The sequence below is a fragment of the Sturnira hondurensis genome, unplaced genomic scaffold (assembly GCF_014824575.4).
Source record: "Sturnira hondurensis isolate 20B ecotype Veracruz unplaced genomic scaffold, ASM1482457v3 Scaffold0004136, whole genome shotgun sequence".
Lineage (NCBI taxonomy): Eukaryota > Metazoa > Chordata > Mammalia > Chiroptera > Phyllostomidae > Sturnira > Sturnira hondurensis.
In genome coordinates, this window is record NW_028076767.1 from 13,234,823 (window position 1) to 13,258,559 (window position 23,737).

The following is a 23,737-nucleotide window of genomic DNA, read 5'->3' on the forward strand; positions in this document are numbered from 1 at the left end:
CTCCTAATTGCTCCAACCCCCTCTCCCACTCCTACGCCTGTGATAGAATTTTGGTGATTACAGCGCCCACAGATAGGATTCAACATTCAAGATCCCCGAAGACTGATCACTGGTCTTTCTGCGCTGGTTGCCAGAAGGGGCACTGCCATCGTTGTCTGGGATTCATCTGGACCCAGGGCTTCGATTCAAGGAGGTAAGGCTACGTTTAATCATTGAACCTACACGATAGGCGAGAACCATGGACAGATGACTAGAGTACAACCACACACGACGACTTACACACAGCACACTGTGGAGTACTGTGATTGTAGGAAATTCCATTTCCTTTTCACCAGGAAGAGCTGACACTGGCCCAGTGTGACGAGGGAACTGTCCCCACTCTGATCTGGCCCAGATGTTCTTCTCGAGTCTTCATCTCGAGGATCCTTAGACTCTTCTGTGTGCCTGTGCAGCCTGGGGGCCAGGGTGGGAGAGCCCGCCCAGGACTTAGAGAATCCCATCCCACAGGACATATCTGGGGCCCACACCCCCTTCCAGGTCTCCCCATGAGTATCCAGGACCCCGGAATTCCCTGCTCAAGAGCCCACTTCCGAGATGTTCGTGCTCTTTCCTGGGCTGTCTCTTGAGGAGGGGACCTTGCTAATGGTGCAGGCAACTCCAGTGCCATAGTGGTGGCCAGGGGTCAGCTATTGACAGGGCTGTGGCTGAAGTTCGGACCCTCAAGCTGAGGGACCCTCATGTGGGTACAGGAGGACCCTTGCTATGTGAGAGGAAGCCTGGGGTGATAAGAAAAGGGAACAGGTCACAGGCCTGAGGACAATGAAAGGTTTCACTCTGAACCTGACCTTCCCAGTCTTTATGAAATTGCCTTTCTCAAGATAGGGAGTTTGATCACATTTTACTTTTGAATTCTCGAACCTGATTTAAATATTCAAACATATAGTATGTGGGTCCCCTGTTGTACTCTCACCCTGGACCTCACAACTGTCAGCAGTGGGCCTGCCGTTCTGACCCCTGGTCAGGGTGCACCTCGTGACCCCTCCTGTGTCAGACCCTCTTCTCCAACTGCGGGAGGTTTTCTGAGTCTGCAGCTGCTCACAGTTCAGATTTTATGGGTAGTCTTCACCAACTGCGTTTGCTTTCTTCCAAGGCCCCTAATAAACATCTGCTGCTCATTACTTAGTATGGCTTTTTATGTATTCAGGGGTTTAAAAGTTTAGTCTCATTCTTGGTCCTTTCTATGTTCCATTCAGTCTGTTTAGTGGAAAATGCAGTCTCCAAATCGAGCACAAGCCTCCAGGGTCGTGGAGAAGTGCCCCGGGCATCACTAGCAAATGGCCCAGTTGGCTGAGAGAGGCTGGGTTTTACAGTTAAACTGCTTCACGCCTCTTTCCTGGCCTTCAGTGGGTCACAGTGCCGGCAATGGCAGAGGAGGCCCTTGTTTACCTGTGCCTGGGGATCTGGGAGGGAGGGGGCATTTAAGCTGGCATAGGAGTTTCTCTCTGTGGCAAGGAATGCTGAGATTCTATCTCAAACTTCTAATGCACTAGGTGGATTAATTATAAACACAAAAGCAAACAAGAAAGCAGGTACCTACTTGTACTAAGGAACCTTCACATACAGCCAAAGACTTTAATCCAGCCATAGAGCTGAAAGCCCCCTGAGTGCTGATTCCTACTGAGCAGACAGACTGGGGACATGCGAATCAATACAGCACTGAAAATGAGAAAAGACTTAGTCCAGGCAACCTCCCTGCGGCCGTACCATGCTCCTGGTGATAAAGATGATTCAGTGAGCGATTAAGTTAAAGAGAAGACAATTGTAGAAGAGGATTATTGTGGCCTTTACAAATTTTGCATCCTCCAGTCCCTGCATAACCCAGAAAGATGATAGTCGTTTCCAAATTTGTATGCAAATTTTTCCTCCAGTGGAAGTGTCTGAAAGCAAAATTGGTCCGTTGAGTTAATCACTAAACAGGGCACTTCAGTGGTGCTCTAGTTCTGACATGTAATCAGCAATACAGCTGCATTTAAATACTGAAGACTTAAAGGATGCTGGCTTCTGAAGCAGGGGATTTCCTAGATAATCTTACCTGGATGGTCCTTGACTTGTGCAGCCAAACGCTGCGAACTGTGATCCACGAGAAATTACAGTGCAGTGCTCACAGATCCGTTTTCCTCCTGTGTACGTGGTTAGGAGTTTTTCATTACAGTTAGCATTTGCTAGTGAAAATCTTGTTTCTCGATTTGGCTGTTGACTTGATAGAAACTAAATTTCCCGGGCGCCCCTCCTCCTCCCCTCTGCCATGGGCTCCAACACCGAGCGGAGCACTGTGTCCTAGCTGCACAGCGGCTGGGAGAACAAGCCAGGGGGTCTGCTCAAAAACATCCAAAGCTGGCGCTCAGGCCATGGTTGTGCTCTTTCTGTGATCTCTGTATTCTCTGAATGGAAAGAATCTAACAGAGCAGAAACCTCAATTTAAAATAATGCTAAAATTAAAATGCTTCTAGGTTATTGCATTGTAGATTATGCAAAAAAAAGACTCATTTGGCTAGGGCAATCAGCTTCCCATTAAATAAACCTAAAATAAGGAACTGATGAATAAAAAAATAAATTAAAAAGAAGAACAGGAAAGGAAAACACAGAAAAAGACACACTGAGGCATTGCTTCAGCGCCCCCTGCCGGAGCGCTAGCAACCATGCTTGTTGGATTGTTAGCGCAATTCGTCTTGGGCTGCCCCTCTCAGTTTTGCTCAAGATACAAATGTCAAGTCAAAGCTATTAAAAACCACGTTCTTTAGAAACACATACTCAAAAGGAGAGTTACCCAGGTAGCAAATGCACTGCTGGAAATCACAAATGCCACTGATTATTTGTATTGTTGTGCTGGTTGGATGCACTAATTACTGTAATTCTTTTATAGCATTTAAACCCTGGGCTGCCTGATAGCCACGTGAAATTAATTTTTACGATAATTATTCCCTCCTTCAAGTGAAAGCTAACTAAAGTCACAGCCTCTGCCCTGTCCGCCCTCTGTGTGGGTCGTTTTGCCTCAGAAGATGGCCTGAGTGCTCCGGGTCGGTATTTCCTATTAAGTGTGGGGTTTCTTTGGCCCTGAGCTACTGTAAACCAGGCAAATGATTTATACTCCATCATGTCAGGTAAAAATAGATAACTCCCCCACCCCGACAGGCAGCATGAGTATCACTGGCTAGAGTCAACAGCCAACGGCCTGGTTTCAGCAGCCGAGCAGAGGGCCCTGGGCTGTGTTGCATTTACCACGGAAACTTACCTTGGGAAGAGGAGAAATTCCCATGGGTGTCAGAGCAGCAAATGTCTTCCCCTCCAGAAAGGAGGCTGGGGTTGCCTCGGTAAAAGCAGCTTCCAGAGCAGCTTTTATCTGAGCCCAGAGCTGGAGATGAGGATGGGAGCCTGATGAAGATAACAGCCGACCAGGGAAGGGACCCTCACCCTGAGGCAGTGGCAAGAGGAAACCGGCTGGGAGGAGCGGGAAGCGCCCCACAGCCAGGGTGCTGAAATTTATAAACTCACAAAGGCTAACGGGCCTTTTGGCTCCTCATTTTACAGGTGAGGAAACTGATACAGGAGGGGATGAGACCTCCAAGATGACGTGAGTTGGTGTCAAAACTGATGTGGTGGATGCAGAGGGCTCTTTTAATAACAGTCCCAGTTCACAGTCTGCTCTGACCAAGTTGACAATCAAGTACATATGACTATTTTTTTCTAAAGCAAAAAGAATATTTTGAAAATAGTGCAAATGGGAGCTTGGGAATAGGATGCTAATGTGAACATAAAGGAACGCAGCTCTGTAACTAGGGGAAATAAAAATGCAAAAATAGGCAAGACAGATGAGAAGTCTGGCTCATTTTTGTTAATAGAGCTCAACCTTTTGGATGTCTAATAATTTCTTTCCGTTATTTGCAAGGTGAAGTTCCACAAACCATGTTTAACGGGCAGAGAATTTGCCTGCCTTCATGCTCAGAAGTCGTGGGTGATTGAAGGAGGTGACCGAACATAAAAGATTGCATGCTTTCTATGATTACTGAGGCATATTGCCCAGGCTCTGTGAGTGGGGCCCAGGGTCCTTGTCTGGTCACAAACCAATTAAGTTAAGTGCTACTGAAATTGCTTTCTATCATCTAGATAAGAAGCAGTTCACAAGTGAGATGCAAGGCTCAACACATAAAAGCTTATTCATAAGCCTGCGCCTAGTGACTAAATAGTCACACTAAGACCCATATAACACATTTGTGAGATGGAAATGCGTTGTCAGACCACGAGGGCTCTGGGGGATTACAGATACTAGGGCTGCATAGCAGCTCCTGGTTCTCCATAAAGTTGTTTGGAATCACCAGCTGTAGCTCTCTGATAATCCCACTGACAGCCGTGTCTGCTGACATCAAGGGAACTGAGTCCAATCGAATGGCCCAGCTGGGGTAAAGGAGCCGGAATACAACCCACAGCGAGGGCAGCCTTAGCTGAACTGAGAACCTTGCCTCCGACCTGGAACAGCCCGCTGACTGTTGCTTTTTCTCTGTCTAAAATCTCTGCTTCCTTGGGAGAACTGCTCTCCACGGTTCTGCTCCCCAGAACCATGCCCGTGGAGGTTCGATGTAGCGTGGGACCATTCCTCCCTGGGTTCTCATCGATTTTTCTAGCAAATACTGATTGAGTATAAACTTTGCACCTGTGGAACTTGTATTCTCCTGGAAGAGGCAGACAATAAGCACACAGAGTAACAAGTAAATAATATAATTTCTAACAGTGATGAGTGTCAGGAAGAGAATTAAGCAGGGTGGCCGATGAACGCTGCCTATGGGACTTGGAAGACGTGACACTGGAGTAGACAGACCTGAATCACGAGAGAAAGCTAAGTGTGTGAATGCCTGAGAAGGAGTATGTGACCTGAGACCAGATGGGACCAAACATTCCCCAGCCACAGCAATTGGTCCAGAACTGGCTATGTGACCCAAGCCAGGCCAATCAGGAATCTTTTATTCAAAGCCAAAGAGGGGGGCCTAGTCCTTCGGGTTATGAAGAGTCTCAGTCATTTTTTCATGGCACCCCTTAAGACCAAATCCCTTTAAGACCAGTTAACACCCCTTAAGACCAGTTCCCTTTATGAAATAGTAAGATCACGGTGTAGTTTGCAGGGTGTCTGACAAATGTTACTGTGTTTCCCTGGAACATGTACCACACCCCGCAGCACCCCTGTGTGCTCACCATGGCTCCTTGGAGGCTGAATGCATGGCACAGGAACCACAGATGCAGCCACTTCTACCCAACACTGGGAATCTGTGCTCCAGAGCTCGGGTCGGCCGGGTCTGTGGGACCCGAGGGCTCCTCCCGCCCAGACAGGCTTCCTCCATCTTCCCCTCACGGGTGTTACGACCCAATACAATATTTCCTCCCCTAACTCCATCCGTCCACCTGCTTCTGGGATAAACCAACCTGCAACATATCTCTTGACTTTCAAAAGGCCAACAGTTACCTGGGACAATGTAAGGGAACTTTGTAAAACCTATTCCTGAGGTCACATGTAATGTACATTCTTTGAACACAATAGAATGGATAAACTGGCCAGATCAGGTCTCCTCCTGCTGCGAACTCATTGTGACAGTCTCGGTCACTTTTGCATTGCCGGCCCCAGCACACTGCTGGTCATAGGGGAAGTACCCAATCATCGCTGATCGTATATTTGATGAATGAATAAATCATATATAAAAATGCACACAAATTATGCATCAACATTGTAATCAGAGTCTTGACTAAAAGTAATGTGTTTAATTATTTCATCTCCCAGAATTCACGTGAATCTTCAAAAAGTTCTACCTATTAATTATATTTTCCACTCCAAAACCATGTCATAAACTGGCAGCAAAATTTCTGGCCAAAAATAAGAATTGAAGGAGGGGACTATTTCTCTACCAGGCGAGTGTTGCATCATTGACCCTAAATGCAACTAGTTTCCTCAGTACTATTAATAAGAAGTAGGTGGAATTTTCTTTAATATGCAGGAGACCCACGTGACTCTCATGGCTTGATCATTAGTGGATGGAACCAGACTGAAATCACAAGTAGACAAGAAGTTGTGTCTGTGTTCTGCAGTGTGTCCATGGGGATTTTACTGCCATATTTAACACACATCACAATAAATACTAAAAAAAAAAAAAGGCTAAAAAAAGAACATTTAATGAAGGCAAGTCCAACTTAGAAGTATTTTCAAAGAGCGATTTGTTTGATCTGTTTACTGGAGAACTACACCTAAGAAAATTCTTAAGGCATTTCCCCACACGTGCTTCGTTGCACTTGTGAAAAACTTCTGGCTGTCAGTTCAGAAATGGGAAAGGAATCAATTCAATTTGGGTTTCCATATAAACCAGTCACACCTCACCTTCTGGGCTCTCCCCATCACCCAGAAGCAGCATGCACCCTCTAATGGAGTCATCAGTCAGCCCAAACTGCACTTCGGTTTGTGCTAAATGCTCCTCTAAAGTGAAAAAATACAGTAAACAAAGCTCCAGGAGACTCAGCTCTCTATTTCCCCTCCCTTCGGAGCCTTCTCAGAGGGCGGCAGGGGAGAGCTGCTGGGACCACCGTGGCCTTATTGAACGCTTCTGTCATTTTTCGAACTCTTCTAGAAGCATCTCTAGTTTCCTGCTCAGGTGTATCAGCAGTGCCCTGGAACATCACACCTGCTGTGATGGAAACAGAAACACAAGTTAATTAAGTCTATCGTTCAAACAATTTGCTTCTCTCTGAGGCTGACTCACTCGCAACTACTTCAGCACAATTTTATTCCCAGAGGTAGACTGCCATCTTCACTCTGGTGTGAAGACCTTCTTTAGAAATGCATTTCGTAGATGCCCAGGTCACTTGCAAGGGAAGGCTTACAAAAAAAAAAGCAAACAAACACTAAAAAAAAACTCCTATTGCTAATGGATGACAAGTTGTTTTCTAAACAGTATGCACAAACTTTTTAAGAGAACATCACCTAGGCGAAACTGGAGTAAGTCGAATGTTGAAGACTTAGTATTGTGTAGCATTCTTACTCAAAGTCAAGACTGCAAACTGCTTTTGAAGGGCTTTCATCGTCTCTGTGGCAGAGCAGAGCATGAACAATGAATGGAAGGTTTCGGTCAAGGAGGAAAATGGAGCGAGAGACACAGGGACTGGGGTTGCAAAGCATGCAGCTTTGTGTTTAAACAAAGGGCTCACAGGACGTTTCTCACGTTAATTGTTTCTATTTTTGCTTTGCATCCTTACTGTGCTTCCATTCATCCTCTCCAGCTGATGTTCCAGAAACTCTTTTCCTCCTTGTTCCTTTTTAGTCAGATGCCACATCATTCCTACCTGGGATCACCTGTCTCCTGCCTGTCTCTCTGTGGGTCCCGTAATGCAGCGCTGCCCCCTTGTGCCACCCTTTGTCTTCCACTGAGCAGAGGTGTTCCTGGGAAGCAGCCAGCTGGCCAGGGACCTCAACCCCACCCCACCCCAGGCTAGTTGCAGTAAGTTGAAGCCAAGTGACTGAGTTCTTCCCAACGGAGCATGAGAAGGTTGCACTCTACTTCCAAACCCAGCCCATGGTACCTCCTGCGCTCTCACTTTCCACCTCGGCGAACCGGATGTTGATGCTCTGAGCCGCTCAATGCTCTTCCCTTCAACCGCCTTCCTCCCTCCCACAACAGCCTTTCTATAAGCAAGAAGTAAACTCTGTACATTGTGCCACTGAGATTTTCGGGACTGCTATTAAAACAGCCAGTGGTATCATAACTAATGCATCAGCTCAACGAAAAAACCACCACAGCCTACTAGTGTAATTACTTGTGCTGCAAATATTTATTGAGCACCTACTCTACACCAGGTCTTGCACTATACTGGGGGGTAAAAGATAAAATAAAAAGCGCATATAGTCTAACCTTCACAGAACTTACACAGAAGTTTCTGTGTAAGATTTATTTTCCAATCATCTTTTTTCCTAATAGTATCTGTTCGATTGACCTGCACCTGAAATCTCTGAAGTAGGAAAGCCAATTCACACCTGTGTTACATTCATAGAAACTGCCGCCCGGACTGGCAAAGCCTGTGGGCACGCCGAGTCCTTGCCCTAGTAGAATACCCCACACAGCATCGACTACGGAGCCACCAGGTAGAGCAGAACTGGCTTCTCCACCAGTCCCACCAAGTCGAGAGCCGAACTCCGCAGCCAGTAAACACATGAGACCCCAGCTGTTCACTCAGTGATACACCGTGGGTTTGAAACAAAAGAGCGAAAACAGACATACATAGAGTCCACAGATAAAGAGAGATACTTTTCTTAAGACACAAGAGCCCAGGGTTTTTGCCTTTTGCCATCTCTTCATATAACTTGAAGAAATAACTCATGTTAGGAGTCACCTGCATTTAAGCCACTACTTCTTGCAATTAGAAAGAAATAGGCTTCATAAGGAAAGGTGGCCTGGGTAACTCAGACAAGAGTGAATCCAGATTTGTGAAACTTGAAACTTAAATATTTTGGGCAGTACTTTGAAAAAAAGAATGCAAAATTGGGGAAACAAATTGGATACAGGGCCTGGATAGGGTGCTGGCAAGCAGAAGACTGTGAGACTTAAGCTTCATTCGTTTTACAACAAATTCACACGCAAGCCAAAACTGCTTAAATCTGGAACTGATGGAAAGCAGGATTAAGAATTTTTTAGATATAAGCTCAGTTCGATCCCTAGCTCAGTTCATTATGAATTGGTTATCTATAACCAGCTGGAGCAACAATCCATCAAAACCGTGTTGTTGAGCATCTTTGCACCACGTGTCTGTCATGTCTCGTGCTTTTGTTTGAGTATCTCCTTCTATAAAGTGGACAGCATGATATTTTTAATGAGAACACACATAAGGACACTGGAATATAAAATTATAATGATGGAAGTTTTGTTATCAATTTAGGAAACTTATTTCAATCCTAGTTGAAACAAAATATTATTCTGATTGTTAGACCTGTGGAAAAACCACTGCATCATTGTGCATGCAAATCATTTTTAAAGTGCTCCTTTTCCCATCTTCTGAGAATTAATGACCTTATGCTTTGTTGACTTGGGAAAACTCAGTTGCCAAATGAGAATTGTATACAGTGAACTGTCAGCTTCTAGCTGGAGATTGTAACCAGGGAGCAATTAACAGGAGCACATGGCTCATCTTTACCACCAGGGGGCCTGTCTGCAAGCCTTGCCAGCTAATTATATCACCAGGCGCTACCCTCAGGAGTAAATTGGCAACCTAGTTAGAAAGCAGACTCATTCCCACTACTGCCTGGATAAACGCTGCCCTGTTAAACCTCCAATGATCAGCTACCGACTTGAGTTGATGTTAACAAATTTTCTTTTAAGGTCCTAAAAGTGAAAGGCTACTAAAATGTTTTATTTCCGGAAATTATAACTTTCTATTTAGTTTAGACAAGGCTACATATTTTACTAAATTCGAAACTCGACTGTGACCGAAAGTCCAGAACAGTATGTTCTATATGATCAACATATAGAAAACCATTTTTAGATCAGCCCACTCCAAAGCATGTAGAACCTCATTTTCTCTCAACACATGTCACCACGATTATTAATCTACAGGAGTCATTTAAAAAGAAAGGCTACCGCTCTGGTCAATCGACCCGAAAGAGCAGGTCCCAGAAGTTGAATGATTTGGACTTGGTGGAAAGAGGGTTGGCAGCCTACTCAATATATGAAGATCATGTAAAGTAAGAATAATGGTCTTTGAGCCCAGCAATTTCAAAAAGAGAGTCTTCCATGAGTTAAACCACTTCTATTCACATCTTACACAAAAATTCACACAAAAGAGATTGTAAACCTAAGTATGAGGTAAACCTGTAAAACTCTTTGAAGAAAACAAACATAAATTTTCATGACCTTATATTAGGTGATGGTTCCTTAGATGTGCCACCAAAAACACAAGCAATGAAAGAAAAACTTGTTATATTGGACATCATCAAAATGTAAAATTTTTGTGCTTCAAATGATACCACCACCAAAAAAGTGAAAGTCACAAAATAAAAAAAATATTTACAAATCATATATCTGATAAAGAACTTGTATCAGGAAGGCTAAGAATAATATGGGAAATGGAGAAGCCAAAGAACTTATACGTATGATCTATGTACATGAACTAAGGTGGGGTAATGCTGCTGGGAGGGGGGTGCAGGGCAGAAGGAAATAAAGGGGACAAAAACTGGGACAACTCTAATAGTAAAATCAATAAAATATACTTCAAAAAAGAAGATATAAAGAACACTTAGAACTCAACAATAAAAAGACAAAGAACAATACCAAAAAATGAATAAAGGATTTAATAGGCATATCTCCAAAGAAGATATATAGATGTCCAATAAGCAAACAAAAAAAACACTCAATGTCATCAGTCATTAGGGAAACTAAAACCATAATGGGAAACTTTGCCCACTAGGATGGCTTAAATTAAACGGGTAAATGAGAATGAGTGTTGAAGTGTATGTGGAAAAAGTGGGACCTTCACGCATTGCTCATGAGAGTGTAAGAAGGTGCAATCACTTTGAAAAACAGTCCGGTGGTTCCTCAATAAGTAAAACCTAGTTATTATGTAACTAGCAACTTCACTCCTAGGTAGATACTCAGGAACAATAAAAATATATATCCACACAAAAACTCACACATGAATGTTCATAGCAATATTATTCATAGTATTTGAAAAGTGAAAACGATTCAAACATCCCTCAGCCAAAGATGGGTAAACAAAATGGATAATCTATATGACGGAATATTATGTGGCAATAAAAAGGAATAAAGTATTGATTCATGCTACAAATGAATGAACCTTGAACACAGTATGCTACGTGAAAGAAATCAGACAAAAAAATCTCATACTCTATACCATTTATATAAAATGTCCAAAGCAGGCACACATCCATGGAGACAGAAAATAGATTAGTAATTGCCAGAAGCTAAGAAGAGGGGTACATAGGAGTGTACTTCTTTTTGGATGATGAAAATATTCTATATTTAGACAGTGGTGATAGCTGCACAACTTTTTGAATATAGTAAAAACCACTGATTTTACACTTTCATGGGGTGAATTTTAGGGCTTGTAAATTATATCTAAATAAAGCTGTTATTTTAAAAAACAAAAACAGAAATGTACTTTGGTTTGGGGAAAAGGGCCATGACGCCTCTTGGCAAAAATAGCTGTAGTCCCTGTAGGCACTTAGACCGTGTCAGTGACATAGTAAAGGTTCAGTGACTATTATTCATATTATTACAATTATTGTTTCCCCTTCAAAGAAATATTTGTGTTAGTGGTGTTGTTCAAATGGAGATTATTTTAGGCCTTCTGTGGGCCTGGCCTCCCTGAAGTGGGTGGGACTTTCTGGTTCCAGTCCTCACAGAGAGAGGACCGTGTGTCAGGGAACTGGGTGTGTTCTGGGCTGGGGGACTTCCAGAGCTTTAACTTCTATTTCCACGATCTCCATTATTTTGCTATATACAATACGCTCCCGTGTATATGCACACCCATGATTTTGGCCCACACTTTCAGGAAAAAATATTTTGTTTTATTTTTTTAATTCAATTATTTATTTATTTATATTTAGATAATTTTTTATATTATAAAGGGATTTTAATGTTTTTTAAACATGTTATGGTACAAGACATTTTATGTAATAACTACAAAACACAAGAACAGATATAAGGTATTTCAGGTATTACCCATGTATGATATGCATCCTTACTTTTCCCTCAAAAATCTGGGCAAAAAAAGCGCGAATAACACACAGCAAAATACGGTAGTTGGTCTGATTCCTTGGGTAAATTTTTTGTAAAGATTCTTGACCCAAACTTGGGGGGATCCTAATGCTATGGGGGGGGAGCGTGCTTAGCGTTCCCCTGAGTGGCTGAGGGTAAGGAGAATTTAACAAAGGAGGCCCAGATGTAATCAGCCCTGCATTCCCACTGAGGACTCCAAGTACCCAACACCGTGGAGTCATTATTCTCCACGGCGTTGCTAAAGGCGGGGCTCCACCCGCCTCTGCCCAGGAGGAATGGAGGAAGTTACAGCAAGGGCAGAGAAGCTGCCAGTGACCTTCTACTAGCAAGGGACCATTCAGGGCTCGGCAGGCCTTCCCCTCCCCAAGCAGAGACTCAGATCCCACAAGCTCCCGCGGGGTCGGGAGAGCAGGAAGGAGTGGTTGGACTGGGACTTCCCACTCACCAAGTACACGGTCGGGCTGTCATCGCGGAAACGCACTGACAAGGCCGAACATTTAAACCAGAATGTTTGTAAGCCTGAATTGGAATTTCTTTTCTCTTAACATACCCAAGGCGTTTTTAATGTCATATTTTAATACCTAAGTTGTATTCTTTTTTTTCCCGATAAAACCAGCATTTCTGGTTTTATTTCTGTATGGTTTGTGTGATTTAGAGGAAATTACTTAACCACTGTGAATGCCAGTTTCTTCATCGACAGAGTGGGAGCGATGACAGTACTGACCATAGGAAATTTTTATGAGGATTAAGCGAAGCATTTGAGATATTGAGACTGGCACAGGACAATTAAACCTCCAATGAATGTTCGCTAGTAGTGGTCGTAGGAATTTTTGAGATAATAGCAACGTAGTGACTGAGGCACATTACCCAGGTTCTGAGTCTGTCAAACTGAGGGCCTGACCTGGGGCCGTAATGACCTCACCATACCATGCCAATCAGTCAGCAGATTTCTCTCAGACATCTTTGACGAGTCTCTAGCTAATGCCTTATTTACGAAAATGAAGCTACTAATATTAGGTCCTCTCAAATTTTAAGGTAATCTATGTTCTAAATCTAAGATACAGATTAGCTATATCATAGATAATAGATAGGTAGATAGATATTCACCCATAGAACGTTAAAAAATACTATGTGGATGCTTTGAATTTTATCATGCCAACTTTCATTCATTCTTCAAACAACAAATATTTATTGAGTCTTAGTTTTCTATATACAGGGCATTCCACAGTGACCAAAGGCAAGCCTGCTTCCTGCCCTGGTGACCCTTCCAAAACGCATATCCTGGGTGTAACCAGCAGGACTGTGATACCTCTAGGCAGGTGACCTGTGGGATGCAGTCCTTTCTAGTGTATAAATCCTTTTATGTTTCTTCAAGAAATGGCACCAAGTGATTGCTAGTCCTAATTCTTTAGGGTAAAAATCACTACAAGAAGAAGCTTCCCATGTTTTGGAGATCATGTGGCAATTGGGATTTACTGGGTGTCACTGCCCCTCGGTGGGAAATTAAGGAAAGGACAATCTCGTAAGAGGCCATCCAGTCCACCCTCACTGCGGAAGAATGAATGCCCCGTTAGCAGACCAGAGAAGTGTTTTTCCAGCTTCACAAAAGTACATTCACCTGCAAAAGCACATTAACTTTTCCTTGATGGCATCATGCTGACTCCTTGAAATGACCAGCCTTTAGTAAGCATATTGCAATAAAATGAGGAATTCCCTTAGGCTGACATTTATCATTTCTCGTCTCCTGGTCATGAAACTTACTGAGCTTCCCCAGTGGATGCTACCAAACAAATGAAATTAGGTTCATGGCATTTGAAAAGCGGTGTGAGTACAGTCACCGTTTAGGAGAAAATGGGGGGAAAGACCACTCAACAGTACACACCACAACAAACAAATTACACCCACAAATCCAGCTTCCAGTCAATCTAAAAGACACTTCAACGGAAACAGATCAAATTTAGAAAGGTTTTTTTAAAAGATTTTATTTATTTATCTTTAGAGGGAAAGGGAAGAAGAGAAGGAGAGAAGTATCAATGTATGGTTGCCTCTCGTGAGTCCCCTGCTGGGAACTGGCCTGCAACCCAGGCATGTGCCCTGACTGGGAATCGAGCTGTGATCCTTTGTTTCACAGGCCCGAGCTCAATCCACTGTGCTACACCAGCCAGGGCCAAATTTAGAAAGTTTTAACTCTGGTTCCAGTTCAAATCGAAGGAGAGCTGTTAGAAGAAAAATGTTCATTCAAGCAATTGGGGGATAGTTGTTAGGATGACACAATTTCTGCATCAGCACAAAGCCCCGATTCAGGGCCTAATTGCTGCTCAGGACTTGCAGTGGGTCTTCACAAACTTCCCCTTCGTCAGACCTCCAGTGAAAACACTAGTTGGCATCTGAAGGAGGAAATCTAGGGGGGAATGAAACAAACTATCCATGTGGAGTGATTTTACCTTAAAACAAATCCTCTTGTACTCTCTTAAAGAGAAAGTCTATATCCTGTCAACACAAATATGCATTCCACAAGCCCTTAGTTTATGTTTGTAGAAAGCATTTACTTTTCATATTCATTTTAATTTTTCATCCATTCACCATTATCTTGATTAGGCATGTAATTATTAGAACAAACACACCTTCCCAAGTGCAAGAAATGATTAACTTTTTGCATTGGATTTCAGGTTTTCATTTTAACATGCAATGTAGACATTGAAACACCAGAGGACAGTGTGTGAATGAAAACAAAGTTCAGTTACTATTCATCTAATTCATATACTTAGCACATCAAAGTAAAATCTTAGTTTTTAAGTACATTTTCCCCAAAGACATTTTATCATTTCATGCTTCAGAAATTAAAGTAGAAGTTGATGGAAATGCGAATCATGAGACCAACTAATCAAGTTCATTTGAATTATAATAGAAATTACAAAGATTAATTTCATAATCAATCATTAATAATGGAAGTTCTCATGTACGAACAATCAAAGCTTTAAGTATGATATGTAATTAATTCATTATTATGGCTTGCATATTTTAAAATAGCTCAAATATTCCTTGTTTCAGTGTACTTATTAATAACAATCCTGAGGGAAGAAAAGCTAAAAGATTTCTTTAGAGAACTTTGGATGTGCCTTTAAATGAACAAGAGAGAAAGTTTAATTAAATGATGTAAAAAAACAGACTTACTGATCAGTAATTTGCTTTCAACCCTGAATGAAAATTGTCAGCCCTTTGTGAAAATTGGATTTTCAATGAGAGATAGCCTGAGGTGGAGGATTAATTATATCATTTTATTGTCCAATATTGAAACTAATATTTTGTATATGTTTCATTTCATTAAAAAATGCATTTGGTTTGGGGCTTGATTTTAAAAGTGGTCTGGTATGCATTCACCATTTACTATAGCATATGTTAAAAAATTAGCTTGATAGTTGTATTTCTCATTTGCAATGCCCATGTAAGTTTCTTATCAAATTCATATGCAAAACACTTGCTATTACGAATTATCCATGCAAAAATCAAGGTGCAAATGTACTTGGAATGTACTTTCAAGCAATATTTATTCTTCCCTCTAGTAATATTGTAGTATTATCATAAAAGAGTTGTGAACTGTTCTAGTTTCTTAGTGATGATATGGTTTCTAGAATATGATGTATTCCTATCATATGTTAAAATATCCTATATGCACAAACCTTCTTATAGCCCTGGCTTGGTGGCTCTGTTGGTCGGAGTGACATCCTATACACCAAAAGGTTGTGGGTTCAACTTCTGGCCGGGGGCCATGTGGGAGGCAACTGATTGATGTTTCTCTCTCACATCAATGTTTCTCTCTGCCTCTGTCTTTCTCACACACTATCTCTCTCTCTTCCTCCCTTCCCCACTCTCTAAAATCAGTAAACATATCCTCAGGTGAGGATTTTAAAAAAACAAACAGGAGCAAAACATGTAGATAAACAGCCCTGACCTTGTTTTCTACATTTCCTTCCTCCCTTTGCCTGAGTTTTCTAGGTGATCTGAATTGGCCCTGGTCTTGATACTTTGACTACAATATTTGATTTCTGTGATGTTAACTGTATTTGTTCTTGTAGCCAACAAGTATCTATGGTGCGCCCACCACATTCTAGTCACCCTTTCTGGTACCGGAGGTACTGGGGCAAGTCAAACAGATTAGATCTGGTACGGAGTTTTAGACAGGCTTACAAAAGCTCTGTGTTTCTCTGAGAGTCTGGGAAAAGCCCATTATGACTGACCCACCAGAGGAAATGAAGGAGAACATGATAAATGCTGTCAGAAGCCATAGGTCTTGGCAGGTGAAGTAGGGACTTGGAATTCATTCTAAGTACAATAAGAAGCCGCTACAGGTTTTTGATCAGGTAAATAATTCAATCTGATTTACCCCTTTAAATCATCACACTGTCACGGAAGCAAGTTCAGAGGCCACTGCAAAAATAGGACAGTGGTTGAATGAGGTGGCAGCAGGACATATCTGAGAATCAGAGGTAGCAGGACTTCTGTTGGACAGGCCACTGCGTGTGAGGGAGGAAGCAGGGTCAAGGGCGGTGGCTCCTTGGCTTTCAGCTGAGAAACCTGGTGATGGAGAAGTCTCATGGAGAAGTGGTTTTGCTGGTGTTGGGGGGGTGGAGGGACTTGTTTTGGCCATGATAAACTTGAGGTGATATGAAATATTCAAGTAGAAAAACTGAGCTGGCAACTGGGTATAGGAATCTGAAGTTTGAAGAGGAGGTTAGGACTAGAAGGCTAGATACAGATCCCTGGGACACTTAACAACTAATGGGAGAAAAAAGATATTAAGTGAAGAGTATAAATAAGAAGTCTTCTGAAAAAGGAAGTGCAATAGGAGAAGCATATCTAACTAGAGGATTCAAGACTGCCTCTGGGAGCCGAAGGCCATAAAGACTGTGTGACATCTTTGACAGCATTGTAGTAAAGGGTTAATGATCTTACATCACAGACAGGACCGTCACCTATAAAGTGCTCATTGATTAGGGAAATAGGCTCATGATTACCTGCACTTTCTAATTCATAACAGCAACTGAGACCACTTTCCTATCAATTACAAAGATCATCCCTCATAAATATTATATGGAACATATGTTTCCCCAGTAGATCATGGCCAAGGAGCTAAGCCCTTGCTGTTATTTTTTAAATTTTCTTTTGTTTGTGGCTCTTTGTAGAAGAGGGAGAAAAAGCTATCAATGAAAAAGAAATGCTACATGTTGAATTAGCCTGTATCATAGACTTAGCTCTCCCCCACACCTCTCAAAGTTCCAAGTTTTCTTTCCTGTTCTGAAAGTACATCATAAATTAAATTCAATATGTCAAACCTCACTTTCCAATTTCTATTTCCTTTGGGGGAAGATTTAAGCAGGGCTCTCACCATAGAGGATGTCACATTGGCCATAACACCTTGGCAATGACAAAAGCACAATGGCTAAGCCTTACCTGCCACGATTCCTTATTGTTTCTCTTCTTCCCTCTAGAATGAGAATTTGTACTTAAGGGGCGATTCCAAATGATGATTCATAATTTCTCCTAAAACTCCAGCCTTCCTGAGGCTACAACTACCATTTCCAAACTTACTTACTCTACCAAAATCTTCTCCCCACCCAAAAGGGAATAGATGAACACACACAAAAAATTCATAGACATGCATCCAAAGTCACTCAATGGCAGGGGTGTGTTTTTAAGTCTTACTTTGTGCTGTGCCTAGAAGCTATTGCAAAGGAACTAGTTGAACAATAAAAATACTGGGCACGTAGGTATTTTTACTGTGTTGATTGAAGCAACTGGTTTGTCGCCTCTGGCTCTAGCAAAACGACTTTGATGCTTTCCAGCTAGTACTCAAGCACTTTTTAAAAATTCATCTATTAGTTTCTAGATCATAAAATTTAATAATTTATAATTTCTTTTTTTTTTCTGTGTCTTTGGATTATACCCTGGCTCTGGACTGAAACACCCTCCACTTAGCCTCTTACACCATCCTTCCTCAGCTGTTCTGATTCTGTCACTTTCCTGCTCAAACATGCCGCTGGTTCCCTATTTCTCCTTCACGTACAAACTCCTATAGGTAACTCCAGCTGACACATCATCTCGTACACCTAAGCCACTGTCATTGCTGTTCTTCATTTGAGAAGAGCTTGCCCTCCACATCTTTGTTATGTATTAGGGTTCCTTTAAGACCCAACTCAAAGGAATCTTCAAATGATCGCCCTGGTCACCGTTTCTATAAAAATATTATACATCCTCTGTAGCTATTAGTAGACGACCCACAAAGTGATGTTATGGATCTTGTGTTTGCACAGGTTTTGGGTTGTTTTTTTAAAATCTGACCCACTGGACTGTAAAGCCCTTGGAGGCAGCCTCTCTCTCTTTGTCCATCACTCTGTATCCAAACATACTGTAGATGCTCAATAAATATTTGTTAACCAACATTATACATTGTCTGAAACTTTGGTAGTGACATTAATTTCATCCTTACCCAAAGAACAACTGCTTTTAAATTATTTACATAGCAAGAGTAATCCTTTCTGTTTCTTATTTCAACACTTTAATTAGATTTCTTATGGTTATGCTATGCATTTTTATATTTGCTTACTGTTTTCATGCATTCCATGAAAACAAGCAGGCTGTCAATTTTAAAGATTTTTTAAAGTTTTACTTTTCTATTTTTTTAGAGAGAGGAGAGGGAAAAGAGAGAGCAAGAGATAGAGAGAAACATGAATGTGTGAGAAAAACATCAATTAGTTGCTTCTCGTGTGAGATCCAAGTGGGGCCCAAACTCGCAACCTAGGCATGTGTCCTGACCGGGAATCAAACCAGTGACCTTTTGCTTTGTGGGACAACACCCAGCCAACTGAGCTACACTGGTCAGGGCAGACAGTCCATTTTAATTAAAACAGAATCATGTCTACGAGGTTTCTGAATGGCCCCCCAGCCTCACTTCCCAGTAAACCAATGGTTAGGCAACAGGAACGCTGAGACCTGCTTTTCAGCCTCAGGCATCTATTTCTCCTCCACTGTAGGACTTAGCTTGAGCCATGAGAGGAATTTACCTGCCTCCTTAAGAGTCTCTAGCCAATAATGTTATCCACGGCTTCTTTTTAAAGCCTTAAATGTAATAGACACAAAGTAACTAGCATCCAATCATTTTCCTTTTGCAAAACCAAATTAGTGGACCCATGGTGGCCAAGTCTAGAATATTTTCACCAGAGACTCCTCTCACCTGAGTGCCTTTTCGAGCTCCGCTAGAAGGACTGCCGGTGTCACACTGGCCCAAAGTGAACCTGTGACTTGAGATTCTTGTGCTAATCTTCACTCTTCTACCTCTGTCCCTCTCCCCTCCCCCACCCCGCTCACCAGTGAGTCCCCAGCCCTCCCACTCCAGGCCCCTTTCCCATTGAACCACACGTTGCACCAATGCCCAGCAGGAAGCACCAAACAGCTCTTCTCTAATCTTTTTTTCTCGACAAATATTATAGGGTTTGTAGGGCAACAAGGGATAATGAACTGAGCACCAATTCCAGATTTGAACATTTTGAGACAATAAACTAAAAAACAATATTCACCAGGGAAAAAATGATTGCAACTGTTTTCATTCACGAAAAGAGAAGCGGCCACGGCCGGAAGCTTTGCTGGGCAGCTCAAGTCAAGGTGGCAAACAACAGAAGCCAAGGAAATATGGCAGGCTTTTCATCAACTGAGTGCAGGTTTTGGGTTTTCAAATGCCTTGTTTAAAAGGGTGCCCATTATCTTCCCAGAGATTAGCTCTTACTGAGCCGATGAGCTGATGCCGTTGCTGTTGACACAGCTGCTGTGCTCTCCCCACAGAAGGAACAAAGAGTCTTCTTGAAAGCCCAGATCATCAGCCCTTGCACCCATGCACCTTCATAAAACATTCAGCTATTGCTCTGCTCGATTATATGTGCATATCCTTCGCTTGCCATCATCACCCTCCTGACCAGATGTTGCTGTTCCTGAGCTCAACAGCACTATTATGATAGACTAGGTACAAGACATGGGGTTCAGCCAGGATTGCACAAGAGCCTTTTGGCAACAGAGCCTGCCTTGAAGCCAGGAGTCATTATTACTACCAATAATAGCTACCATTTATTAAATTTCCACCAGGTGCCAGCTGCTTTATATATGAAGTAATGATGAGAAACAATAGATACTAAGTTGTTTGTTGTACTGCTATATATTCTTTATACAGACTTTCTCATTTAACCCCCCGTAACTGCCCTATGAGGTAGACACCAACTTTTTAACACCAGTGGATTTACGAGGAAACTGAGGCACAGAAGAGTAAATAACCTGCCATAGCCACGCAAGCAGTAAACGCTGCAGCTGGTCCAGGACAACATCCTTGTCCTGGACACACTTGTCCTGGTGAAGGCTATCCACAGCAATGTCCTTAAGCATCACGTTGTTTTATCATCCTTGTTCAGCCATTTGCAATCCTTGTAACAACTCTTCTTTTACATTCAGTTCACAGATGAGGAAACTGAGACTGAGAGACATGAAATAATATGTGTAGTACCCGGGACCGTCCTCAGATCCGCAGAATTCCAAAGCCTTGGCTCCTGGACACAGAGCTCTATCACCCTGGAAACAGCAGTGGCGGTGTGTGTGGCCTTGGAAAAAAAGTGTCAACTCACTGAAGGGTTCTTGAGGAGCGACCACCTTCTCTCTCCTCCATTCCCTATCCCGTTTCCTCCTCTGAACTCCCACTGCTCCCATCTCCTCCTTCCCCTCACCCTCAACCCATCGTCAGGCAACTACTCTCTCCTTTGTCTCCCGTACTGGGGGTGGGTGGGGGGGGCGCTCTATTGCAGAACTCATAAGTCATTTATCCCATTCTAACTTTTTACAGTCTATCGTCACTTCAGAGTGCTGAATCTACTGAAAACGCATATCCCAAGCCCAAACTTAGTGGTTCTCGGTGTTAGAAAAGGCAGCAGTGGGGGGCGGGGAGGGGGGCGTTTTCAGGACGCACCCCGTGCCTCCGATGCAGGCCCCTCGGCTGCGTGTACACTAACTAGTCCGATGCGGCGCTACTTTCTGGCAACAGATCTGCGTCTTCGAAAGGGGCTTCCCAGTGGGAGTTTCGGGCCTGGGTGGGTGAGGTGCTTGAGAGCAAAAGGCCTTTGGTTTTTCGTCTCCTGCTGTCATATGGGTCAGTCTTGGGTGTCGATGTTATTTATGTGTATTTTAAAGCTAGGGTCTTTCAGTACTCTTCTCTTGTATTAAATTCAAAGAATTAGTCTATAAAAATAAGAACAAAATAAAACCTCAGGTTTATTACCTTTTTATCATTAAATATATAAACATACCACACATGTGAAATAAACAGGGGGTTTCATCCTAACTTTTGTGTTGGGGGTTCATCCTAACTTTTTAAATACCTTTTTAAATTTTATTTTTAATTTACTTTTTATTTTTCAATTATATCTTCCCCTTTAATGAGGCTTTTCTCTGTACTAAGAAGGGTGTATCCTAAGAAACAATGTAGAATTCTTAAAGGTACACTTCTTTACCAATGCCCTAAAGGTTATATTTCGCAAAAATTGAGCATTTTTCTTCTTATTTCTATGTATTGTGTTCCATTAATAGTCAACAACAGCAAAGGAAAGTTAAAAATACTGGCAATAAGAAAAACATATGGACAGTAGAGAAAATTTAAAAGTTAACTTTTAATGCTAATAGAAGGTTGAGCATTAAGCATTTTGGATTGTTAGACATCACGCAAAGTATGAAGAGACCCACTCCAAGGACACTTAACAATTGACGAGGACAAGCACAATACCATAAACAAATAAAGATAAAATAAACACTAACATAAGCCCTACCTCTTTTATTTTGAGTGCAGAGCTTTCTAGCAAAATTCTTAGTAGCAAGAAATTTCTTGTGCTATTAGGTGACCTTATAGTTTAAAATGTTCAGTTATTTTTTTTTCCCAGCAAACTTCGGATATGTTCTGAAGGTTTTATCTGAACTTTTATTCCCAGCTACTTCTCTGGTTGACATTTGCATAGTCATTTGCATAATGGTATTCCTGATAAAGCTCTGGTTCTCTGAAGAAGAAAATTAGCAATTATTATTTTGGCATGGAATGAATGATAGCACAGGATGTTAGCTACCAACCTCATTTTAAAACTTTTTTGAAACAGGGCATAAAAATAATATGAAGACATGAAGTATTAAAAAAAATTACCATCCCTTCACACATGGTACAGATTTCTGTTTCAGTGACTCGTGGTGTCCACTGAAGGTCTGGGAAGTGAGGGAGGGCTGGTGGTGTCAGTTACTAGAAAGGTGGGGAGAGCAGGCAAATTAGCCCAGCAAACCTTGTAATGAGGGCTTTGTCAGCATGGAGGGCTGTCATGCTGCATGACAGCTGGCACTTAAGAGTCGCACTATTAAGGCAGTATAATTCTGTCCATTTGCAGCTAAGCAAAAAGGGTCATTAGTGATCCACTATAGCCCAGAGCAGCACTGGGTTTTAATCACAATTTTCTCTTATGGAAGAACACTATATACGTATATGCTACACACATCCATTCGCAATACATTTTTGTTTAGAAAGAAGGGAGGATTGTGTTTTGATCTCAACATGTCTTTTAAATGAGTCCTTATCTTCTCATGGCCGTCATGGAAGGCCTCTCTTGCTCCCTGAGAAAGAGGTGCCCAGCTGCACTTTCTCTTCAAGTAATGGTGACAGGCATCAAGTCACATCATTAGCAGGACTGCCACAGACCAGGGGGTGAGGGAGAGGGCTGCCAGCGCAAGCTGGTCGGCGTTGTCTCACACATCCCAAACATTAAACAACTCAAGCATTTCTAGTGGGTTGAAAGACCAAGGGTCACCAACATTATTTATTTATGGGACAATAGCAAACTCTTTAATAAGAGGACCCTTAAAAATAAATGTAAATTGTCTTTTATAGCTGGTTATGAAATATTTAGAAAATGTTTTAAAAAACTGTAATTTTCTCACCCAGAGATAATAATAACCTTATAACAATATATTTTTATTCTATATTCCATCTATCATTTATTTAATGGTAGTATCATACCATTATATTGGTTTACAAACTGCCTTTTCCATATAATAATATTGTGTTAATATACTAATATTTTTCCTATCATTCGGTATTTTATAACATCATTTTCAATGGATTCCTAATAGTCCATTTTCAAGAACGTACCAATTTTTTATTTAACTAATGTTGGGCTTTTAGGTATTCTTTTTTCCTTTTTTTATGCAAACCCTTAAACATGAAATTACTAAAACACATGCTAATAGTCATACTTCAAGTATCTAACTAAAGAAATTTCTAGAAGCAAAAGGCTACTATTGATTTAGCAGTACTTTCAATGCATTTGCAGTTTATTGATCACAATAGTATCTGTGCATATTTTACAAGTAGTCATACATGTACACATGTAAAACTATTTAGTGCCTGTATGATTTCTGAATATCTTGCAAACCTACAGAGGCTTGCAACAAGGGAGGGGGTCTCGGGCCCACAGGTGGGAAAAGATTTGGTTACAGCACTCCTCTGGGAAGGATATTCCAGGAATAGGCATGGAAAAGTGGCATTAGGATTTCCTCAGATTTTAGAACCTCAAGATCGTTGGCCCCTTAAAACAAAAGGCAGGCATCAATCTGTTGTCATTCGTCTATATCTGTTTTATGTGATGTTCAAGAAAAACCCTTAAAGCCCATTGTTAGAAATCACAATTTCAAACAGAGCTCAGAGAAGACGCCAGGCATCTGAAGGAGGGAACAGAGTCCAGTTCTCTGGCCACGAGCCAAGAGAACTAACTGAAGAAACTTCTAGAAACAAAAGGCTACTATTGATTTAGTATCTAACTGAAGATACTAAAGGATGTTGCTCTGATGGAAGCTTCCAC